This window comes from Apium graveolens, chromosome 7 (genome assembly GCF_009905375.1).
Source record: "Apium graveolens cultivar Ventura chromosome 7, ASM990537v1, whole genome shotgun sequence".
NCBI lineage: Eukaryota > Viridiplantae > Streptophyta > Magnoliopsida > Apiales > Apiaceae > Apium > Apium graveolens.
The window spans coordinates 245,134,786-245,145,383 of record NC_133653.1 but is presented as its reverse complement, the minus strand read 5'-3'; the positions used below and the strand labels follow the sequence as shown (position 1 = coordinate 245,145,383).

At 41.3% G+C, this 10,598-nt stretch overlaps 1 non-coding gene across 1 annotated transcript; it reads right to left on the bottom strand.

The window, feature by feature from the left end:
• Positions 1–466: 466 nt before the first annotated feature.
• LOC141675332 (small nucleolar RNA R71) lies at positions 467–573 on the bottom strand. The gene has a single exon (XR_012555990.1). It is a non-coding gene; the product is annotated as a small nucleolar RNA R71 (small nucleolar RNA).
• Positions 574–10,598: the final 10,025 nt, after the last annotated feature.

The window sequence follows — 10,598 nt, the reverse complement described above, 5'->3', positions numbered from 1 at the left end:
AGTTCTTGATACTCCGGAGAAGTTAAATTTTGAGGATTCGGATTCAGGAACTGAGCAGAAAGAACCAGTAAACATGGGAGATCGTATTGTTCAAGCTGATCCAGCTCTTATGGATTTTTCTCGGCCTAAAATTGATGACATTCAGTCAAGCATCCTTCATCCGGCTATTCAAGCTAACACCTTTGAAATCAAGCCGGGCACTATTCAGATGGTGCAGAATTCTGTTTCTTTTGGTGGAGCGGCAACTGAAGACCCCAACATGCATATAAGGAATTTTGTCGAGATCTGCAGCACTTTTAAGTATAATGGCGTGACTGATGAGGCTATCAAGTTGAGGCTTTTCCCATTCTCACTGAGGGATAAAGCTAAAGACTGGTTACATTCTGAACCAGCTGGGTCCATCACTACATGGCAAGATCTTGGGCAAAAGTTTCTGGTGAAGTTTTATCCAATGGCAAAGACTGCTGCTATGAGGAATGCTCTTACTCAGTTTGCGCAGCAACCTACAGAATCTATGTGTGAGGCTTAGGAACGCTACAAGGAAATGTTGAGAAAATGTCCACATCATGGAATGCTGGATTGGATGGTAATCACTGGTTTTTATAATGGTTTGGGGGCCCAATCTCGGCCCATGCTCGATGCAGCAGCTGGAGGCGCCTTATGGGCTAAAAGCTATACTGAGGCGTATAATCTTATCGAGACGATGGCTGCAAATGAGCATCAAAACCCAACTCAGAGGATGACGTCAGGCAAGGTAGCAGGTATTTTGGAAGTTGATTCAGCCACCGCTATTGCAGCCCAGCTCCAAGCGCTATCAATGAAGGTTGATTCTTTGGCTACGTATGGAGTTAATCAAATAGCTATGGTTTGTGAGCTTTGTGCAGGTTCTCATGCTACGGATCATTGTTCTCTTGTCAACGAATCTGTTCAGTATGTAAATAATTATCAGCGACAACAGCAGCCTGTGCCAGCGACCTATCATCCTAACAACAGAAATCATCCAAATTTCAGCTGGGGGAATAATCAGAATGCTATTCAGCCAACATATCAGCAAGAAGTAAGTAAACAGTTTAACCCACCTGGATTCCAGCAACCACAGCAGTATGCTACAAGGCAATCATATCCTCAACAGGGAAGTGCAGCTGCACCTACTAGTGCTGATTTTGAGGAACTTAAGCTGTTGTGTAAGAGTCAGGCGGTTTCTATCAAGACCTTGGAAAATCAAATCGGTCAATTAGCTAATGCAGTGCTCAATCGTCAACCTGGCACTCTTCCCAGTGACACGGAAGTACCAGGCAGGAAGGAAGCTAAAGAGCAAGTCAAGGCTATTACCTTAAGGTCTGGAAAAGTAGCTGATGCTGAAAAGGCAAAAGAAGTCGAAGCTGAAGTTAGAGATGAAGAATCTAAGCAAAAGGAGAAAGTGGCGGAACCAAAGAAGACTACTGTTGAACACACTCTTCCTGAGGCTAATACAGGGGAGAAACAGCTCTATCCTCCACCACCTTTTCCTAAGAGATTGCAGTAACAAAAGCTGGATAGACAGTTCGGGAAGTTTCTGGAGGTGTTCAAGAAACTTCACATCAATATACCTTTCGCTGAGGCGCTGGAACAAATGCCTAGTTATGCGAAGTTTATGAAGACCATTCTTTCAAGGAAGGTGAAACTGGATGACCTTGAAACCGTTGCTCTCACGGAAGAATGCAGCGTGGTTCTGCAACAAAAGTTACCACCAAAACTGAAAGATCCAGGAAGCTTCACCATTCCTTGCACCATTGGCAATCTAACTTTTGACAAGTGCCTTTGTGATTTGGGAGCAAGCATTAATCTGATGCCGTTGTCGATCTTTAAAAAGCTGGATCTGCCTGATCCAAAACCCACATACATGTCGCTACAATTGGTGGACCGTTCCATTACTTACCCAAGGGGCATAGTTGAGGATGTGCTCGTCAAGGTGGATAAGCTCTTCTTTCCTGCTGATTTTGTTATTCTGGATTTTGAGGAAGATAAGAAGATTCCCATAATCTTGGGGAGGCCTTTCTTGGCTACTGGCCGTACCTTGATAGATGTGCAAAAAGGGGAACTTACTATGCGGGTCCAAGATCAGGATGTGACCTTCAACGTATTCAAGGCAATGAAATTCCCTACAGAAGATGAGGAGTGCTTAAAAGTGGATGTGATTGATTCTGCGGTTACTTCGGAACTCGATCACATGCTAATGTCTGATGCATTGGAAAAGACCTTAGTAGGGGATTTTGACAGCGATGATGAAGATAGCAACGAGCAATTACAATATCTGAACGCTTCTCCATGGAAGCGAAAGCTCGACATACCATTTGAATCTCTTGGTACTTCTGACCTTAAGAATGCTGAAGGGAAGCTCAAACCATCAATAGAGGAAGCACCTACCTTGGAGCTCAAACCATTACCTGAACACTTGAGGTATGCTTTTTTAGGTGATTCATCTACGTTACCTGTTATTATTTCAGCTGACCTTTCAGGTAGTGAGGAAGACAAGCTCTTAAGGATTTTGAGAGAATTCAAATCGGCTATAGGATGGACCATAGCAGACATCAAGGGGATAAGTCCTTCATATTGTATGCATAAAATTCTGTTAGAGGAAGGTAGTAAGCCAACTGTGGAACAGCAGCGAAGACTGAACCCGATCATGAAGGAGGTGGTGAAGAAAGAAATTCTGAAATGGCTAGATGCAGGCATCATTTATCCTATTTCTGACAGCTCGTGGGTGAGCCCCGTGCAATGTGTACCTAAGAAAGGAGGTATCACTGTGGTCGCAAATGAAAAGAATGAGCTCATCCCTACTCGAACAGTTACAGGATGGAGAGTATGCATGGATTATAGAAAATTGAACAAAGCCACAAGGAAGGATCACTTCCCTCTCCCATTCATTGATCAAATGCTTGACAGATTGGCGGGACATGAGTATTTTTGTCTTCTGGATGGTTATTCCGGGTATAATCAGATTTGTATTGCACCAGAGGATCAGGAAAAGACTACCTTCACTTGTCCATTTGGCACATTTGCTTTTCGTAGAGTTTCGTTTGGGTTATGTGGCGCCCCGGCCACCTTTCAGAGATGTATGATGGCTATATTCTCTGACATGATTGGAAATAACGTCGAAGTGTTCATGGATGACTTCTCCGTCTTTGGACACTCATATGATGAATGTTTGAATAATCTGCGCGCCGTACTCAAAAGATGCGTGGAAACTAATTTGGTGCTTAATTGGGAGAAATGTCATTTTATGGTGCGTGAAGGCATTATCCTTGGGCATAAGGTCTCTAGCAAAGGTCTGGAGGTGGACAAGGCCAAGGTGGGAGTCATTGAAAATCTTCCCCCACCTAATTCGGTGAAAGGAATCCGTAGTTTTCTCGGTCATGCGGGTTTTTATCGGCGATTCATCAAGGACTTTTCAAAGATATCTAAGCCGTTGTGCAATTTACTTGAGAAAGATGTGCCTTTCAAATTTGATGATGAATGTTTGGCAGCATTCGAGACTCTCAAGGAGAATTTGATCACGGCACCAGTTATTACAGCACCAGATTGGACAGAACCGTTTGAGATAATGTGTGATGCGAGTGACTATGCGGTAGGTGCAGTTCTGGGACAGCGCAAGAAAAATCTCTTCCATGTGGTCTACTATGCGAGTAAGACTTTAAATGGGGCCCAATTGAACTACACCACTACTGAGAAGGAGCTTTTGGCTATAGTCTTTGGCTTTGAGAAATTTCGATCTTATCTGCTTGGTACGAAAGTGACAGTATTCACTGATCATGCAGCTATTCGCTATCTGGTTTCTAAGAAGGATTCAAAGCCGAGACTCATTCGTTGGGTGCTTTTACTTCAAGAATTTGAGTTAGAGATCAAAGATAGAAAAGGTACTGAGAATCAAGTAGCTGACCATCTCTCTAGGTTGGAGAATCCTGATTCTACTTCACAAGATAGGACGTTAATCAATGAATCTTTTCCGGATGAGCAGTTGTTTGCAATTCAGGAGGAAGAACCATGGTTTGCAGATATTGTAAACTATCTTGTCAGCAATATAATGCCGCTTAATTTGACATCCGCTCAAAAGAAGAAGTTTCTGCATGAGGTGAAGTGGTATATGTGGGATGAACCATATTTGTTTAGACAGGGAGCTGATCAGATCATCAGGAGATGTATCCCGTTCTGTGAGACGGAGGGGATATTACGAGACTGCCATTCCACTGTTTATGGTGGACACTATGGAGGTGAGAAGACGGCAGCTCGTATTCTGCAAGCAGGTTTTTTCTGGCCTACTTTGTTCAAGGATGCTCATCAGTTTATTTTAAGGTGTGATCGTTGCCAAAGAGTGGGAAATTTGTCAAGGAAGGATGAGATGCCATTAAATGTGATGCTTGAAGTCGAGGTCTTTGATGTATGGGGAATCGATTTCATGGGGCCTTTTATCTCGTCTTGCAATAATCAGTACATCTTGCTGGCAGTCGATTATGTCTCAAAATGGGTCGAAGTTAAAGCTTTACCGACAAATGATGCAAAGGTAGTACTAAATTTTCTTCATAAGCAAATTTTCACAAGGTTTGGAGCGCCTCGGGTAATCATAAGTGATGAAGGATCGCATTTTTACAACCGTAAGTTCACTTCTATGATGCAGCGTTATAATGTGAATCATCGAGTAGCTACTACCTATCATCCGCAAATAAATGGTCAAGCGGAAGTGTCTAACAGAGAGATAAAGCGCATTCTAGAGAAGGTCGTTTGTCCGTCAAGGAAGGATTGGTCTTTAAAGCTCGATGAAGCTGTTTGGGCTTACAGAACAGCATACAAAACTCCACTTGGGATGTCACCGTTTCAGTTGGTGTACGGTAAGGGATGTCATCTACCGGCGGAGTTTGAGCATAAGGCCTACTGGGCATTGAAGAAATTGAACCTGGATTTAGATGCAGCTGGTAAGAAAAGAATGCTTCAGCTTAATGAACTTGATGAATTTCGACTTCAAGCGTACGAGAATAACAAAATGTATAAGGAAAAGGTGAAGAGGTGGCACGATAGGAAGCTACATCCTAAGTTATTTGTGCCAGGGCAACAAGTTCTGTTATTCAACTCTCGGCTCCGACTTTTTCCTGGGAAGTTGAAATCAAGGTGGCCTGGACCTTTTATTGTCAAAACTGTGTTTCCACATGGAGCGGTGGAAATTTTTGAGAATGATTCGGACCAAGAATTCAAGGTTAACGGTCAGCGGTTGAAGTACTACTATGGGGACATGGCAAACCGAGAGGTGATTAGTGCCATTTTGTTGACTACTTGAGAAAGGTACGGAACGTCAAGCTAATGACGAAAAAGAAGCGCTGCGTGGGAGGCAACCCATGAATTGTTGTTACAGGAACCCTTAGAAGTTAATAACCTATCCAAAAACACAAAAAAAATCAGAAAACAGGGGCTGAAAAAAAAAAATTCCAGAGACCCTCTGCGCGCCCGCGCAGAAATGCTGAGCGGCCGCGCAGGGGTCGAGTTCCAGAAAATTTTTTACAGTTCAGAAAAAAAAAAAAAACAAAACACAAAAACCCATCACAGCCCATAAACCCACGAATTCTTTTCCCATTACCCCATGATTTTATCCCTCAACCCCACTCCTAATCTAATTTAACCTACTCCACACCCTATATATACATACACCTATCCCACATATCTCCCACAAACTTCCTACACTTAAACCCTCTCATAAACATCAAAAATCAGTTCTTACACACTTTTATTCACAAATCAATGGCACCCAAGAGAGCATGCACTATTGACAGCAGCAGCACAGTTCCTACTGCTGATTCATCAAGGGGTACTGCTGCAAGGCCTCGGTTAACTGACAGAGCTGCGGAGGAGGAGTACACTAGGCTGTTGGGAAAGCCGATTCTGAAGGAGAGGGGGTTTTTACCATCAGGGAGGGATGGTGAGTTGTTGCCCATGATTGCAGAGAAGGGGTGGATAGCTTTTTGTGAGTCACCCGAAGCAGTACCGATGAGTGTTGTTCGCGAGTTCTACGCGAACGCGAAGGCTGAAAAGAATGGGTTTTCTGTAGTTCGTGGGCTGACGGTTGATTATCATCCTGCAGCGATTCGCCGTGTGATTGGACAGCGAGAGAGGAAGCCCGAGGAGGAGAACTGGAATGAAAAGACTGCTGAGGATTTTGACTTTGATTTGATTTGTGCGACTCTCTGTCGACCGGGAACAGTTTGGAACCACAGTCCAGCCAATAATGAGTATCGTCACTTTCCGGCGATTTCCATGAACAGGTATGCTCGTGCATGGAATGCATTTATATGTGCTAATATTTTGCCTTCTTCACATGCACACGAGGTCACAGTTGAGAGAGCACAGTTGTTGTGGGGAATTCTGAATGAGGAATACTATGTGGACCTTGGTGAGTTTATCTACCAAGGAATTCTGAAGTTTTTGAGGGGAGCAAAGCATATGAACATCCCTTATGCATCCACGGTTACGAAGCTATGTCGAGCAGTAGGAGTGAACTGGCCGGCTCATGAACAGTTGCAGTTGCCAGCAGCTCTGATAGATTCTGGCACTCTGAATGGGATGCAGGAGTGGACCGGTGGTGAGCCTGAGGAGCATGGGCTGGGTTATCGTCTTCCAGGAGGACGTCCAGCACGAGGTGCTACTATGGCTAGGCCAGGGCGTGGTGAGGCTGGTTCTTCGAGAGCTCAGGAGGGTGCTGGGATGGGTGATGCCCAGTATAGGAGGCTTTCACGGCGGATGGATGCCATGTATGAGACGCAGAGCAGGTTTGCTCAGGAGCTCACTCTTGCATTAGGGACTGCTTTTCGAGGCCTTGGAGCTGATATCCAGTGGCCAGTTTTTGGTGAGGACTCTGCATACCCGCCGCCTGATACTCCACCCACTGAGGGTGATGATGATGATGACTCCGAGTAGGTATACCCTGTGTTCCTTTCTACTACCTTCACTAGGGACAGTGAAGATTTTAAGTTTGGGGGTGGTAGTTAAGGAATATTTTGTGTGTGTCATATAGCTGCATATTCATGATAGTTAGTTCATATAGTTGCATAATTTTTGCCATATAGTTTTTTTTTATATAGCTTTATTTGTTTGTCATATCATATAGCTCATGCATATACCATGATCCTTTTTGTAATGATTTATCGACTGAATTGTGATATTGATGCGAGTGTAGTGATAGCATTAAAGTGATATTATGTTGTGTAGGTTGATATGCATGCTAGAAGCACTTGTATTTTCACTAAGTCTTAGAGAATGCTTAAGGGCTAGATTATTGTTATGATCTGATTATTTTCGAGGATAATCTATATATTATGCTTAGAATTTGATAATAGGTTCTTAGTGGTAAAGGCATGAAAAAGAAAAAAAAATGGAGTAAAAATGGAATTTGTTGCTAGTTGTGGCTAGGCGTCAAATGGCTAGTAGCCGGCTCGCATGTTATGCGAGTAGTCTAGGGTTGAGCAAGATGGAGCGAAACGCACTTGCTCAGAAAAGAAAAAAAAAATTTTTTTTGCATAATTGATCAAGAGTGGGCTCTTTGGTATTCGAGTTATTAAGTTCTTAGGGGACTTTGTGCCTAGTGACCTAAGGCTTTTAGAGTCTGGGATCCGCTAACCTAACGCTCGTTACATGGATACCATTGTATAAGTCTTTTGTGGACCTCACTCATTGCACGGTCAAATAAGCATTTGAGTTGTAAATAAAAAGCACGATTCCGTAGTAAGCTCCAGAGTTCTTGTAGTGTTGTATATCACTTTGTGCCTAGAATTTTTATTCTTTGTATAATCGTAGGATTGCCTTGAGGATAGTCTAGTCATAGTAATTGGTCTAGTTCCGAAGCATATCTGTTAAGCATTTGCACACACCACGTTTCTGGCTGTATGTCCGTTTGCATGAGTTTATTGATCTTTAGTGTCTAACTGCATTCGTTGAGACGTGACAATTTGGTTGGTTAATTGTAGTAAGGGGGATCGTTGCATTTTCATATAGATTGCATCCATGCATATTTTTATTTGTTTTGAGTCTGTGATGCTTGAGGACAAGCATCGATTTAAGTTTGGGGGTGTGATAAGTGGCATTTTATACCACTTAGAACGTCTTAAAATGGCTTAAATTGGTGTCTTGAAATCAAGTATTTTGTGTATTTGATGCATTTTTCTAGTGTTTATGCATTTCAGGGTATTAGTTGCATTTCGGAGGAGGAATCATCAAGAATAAGCCTTGGCATGTGTTCACCATTGCGAGAGGAAAAGAACGGGCAGATTACGGCGAAGAAATGGAGCAAACCTGGAATTTTTCCAGTAGGGTCCTGCGCGCCCGCGCAGCAATGCTGAGCGGCCGCGCAGCAGCCTTGCGCGCCCGCGCAGAAATGCTGAGCGGCCGCGCAGGGTCGGGGAAAAAGCTGAATTATTTTAGACTTCTACTTCTGTTTGGCTTCCAACTTCTATGTAATCTGAGTTTTATGGGACTATTATATAAGTAGATTTGAGACGTTTTCATAGAGAATATGAAGGAGATTATGTTTTAGATTGTGTTTGGCGCAAGAAGCGAAGGAGATAAGGAAGAAGACCGATTTAGCACACTGCAGCGAAGAGGAAGCATATTTTCTTGTAATTCTTGTTTCGTTGTAACGTTGGATGCTAGTTTTCTTGCTTTGACTTATTTACTCTTGTGACGTACTCTGTTTTAATATAATTAGTTTAGTTATTATTTTCTTGTGTTGTTTATCATGATTTCATATGAACCCATGATGGCGATAAGTTCTATTATGGGCTAATCATGATCATGGGGTTGCAACGGATTTATTATGGAATTCTTTATTTAATTGTTTAATACTTTAGTGTGTGATGATTGCATGATATCTAGTATTGGTTGTGCGTATTCGTCTTATGTGCGTCGCGAACATATAAGATAGGGTGTTAATCTCTTGTGAAGCGACGGTGGATCTTGAGATTTAGAACTTGCCATGCTAGCATAGGTTCATGTACGTTGTGCATGATTAGTGGGTAACTCTAACAGTTTTATTTACCCTATGTAATCAAAAGGGATAACTTGTGCTTAAATCGTTGTGTTGTCAATTTCTGTAGACATATAGGAACTCAACATGATTGATGACTATTCAATTTCTATCTTAATTGTGGATGCTTGGTAGAATGGTATTAGTACAATGAAAGTTGGCTTTTATCAGTTTCGTGTTATTCGATTAATGTCATCACTGTCACATGCTAAAGGTAATAACAATGGCTATAGAAGGAAGTAATAATGAAGTTGTGATCTCATGAGTGTTTTATTATTGATAAATTGAAGTGTTAGTTAAGTGGTTAATTAAGTAGTTAATTATAGTTAATATTTAATCAACAATTTTAAGTGTTATTATCTTAACATTGAGAAGTAGTCATACATTGGTGAGTGAGTTTAATTAGACAATAACTTAGTCTGAGTCTCTGAGGGAACGAACTAGAAAGTATTCTATATTACTTGCGAACGCGTATACTTGCGTGAATATTAGTGCATGTTTTCGCCCTAACATTAAACCAAAACCACACTCCACTCAAGCTCATCATTTTCACTCTCAAATTTTCTCTCCTCCCCCTCTCTTTTTCTTCATTCGGTCGAAGCCCCTTCCCTCATTCCCTTTAATTTTTCTTCATCAAATCCTTGCCATTCTAGTATAATTCCATTACCCATTCATATAATATACACTTTATAAGAAGTTCTATGCTTAGGAGATGAATTTTAATGCTTGCATGTCTTGATTTTATGTGATCTCCAAAGAGAAACTCTTAATTCATGTGGATTAAAGAGTTCTTTATGAGATATACTTTTTATGTGCATAAACTAAGTGTTTCCATGAATAAAACTCTTTTAAAACCTTTTCATTCTACTGATATTTAGTTGTAAATCATATTCTACTTTTCATGTTAGAGATAGGGCATTATTTTCAAGTATAATCATGTTATATATGCTCTTCTTTTCGAAAATGTACATGCATGCTTAGTTTGTGTTAAATTCGACCTTATATGTGCTTAAAACGAATTGTTTCCTTGATATTATGCTTGATCTTAGTTGTTAAAAGGTATTGTGCATGATCTTTTAAAGTAGTTAAGTATTTTAAGTCGAATTTATGAGCTAATAACCCTCTTGTTTAGTCGAACTTGATTTAGTGATCATCTTGAGTTGCATGTTAAGTTTTATTTTGCATGTTGGTACTATAGGGCATGGATGATCTCCATTATTGGTTGAGGCCTTAGTTTAGAGTCTTATAGTAGTAAATTGGCCTTGGTTGAGATTTAATTCGTGGTTTTAAAGTGGGAGTTAAGGTGGAAAGGCTAGGATAGAATCCTGAAAATTTTTCCAGATTTGCGTGTGAGTTTTGTGTTGATTTTGAATGGCCATTTCTTAGGCATTGTTAGGCCCAAGACACGGGGAGTTAAGAATTGGGGTATAATTGAGTCTAGATTTCACAAATTAAAGAAACCCAACCATTTAATGAGGTGCACACACCAAAATTTAGAATCTGTCCAGCAGAGGACAGTTTTGTTGCAACTTAGAAATGAGGAGTTTTGACCATGTCA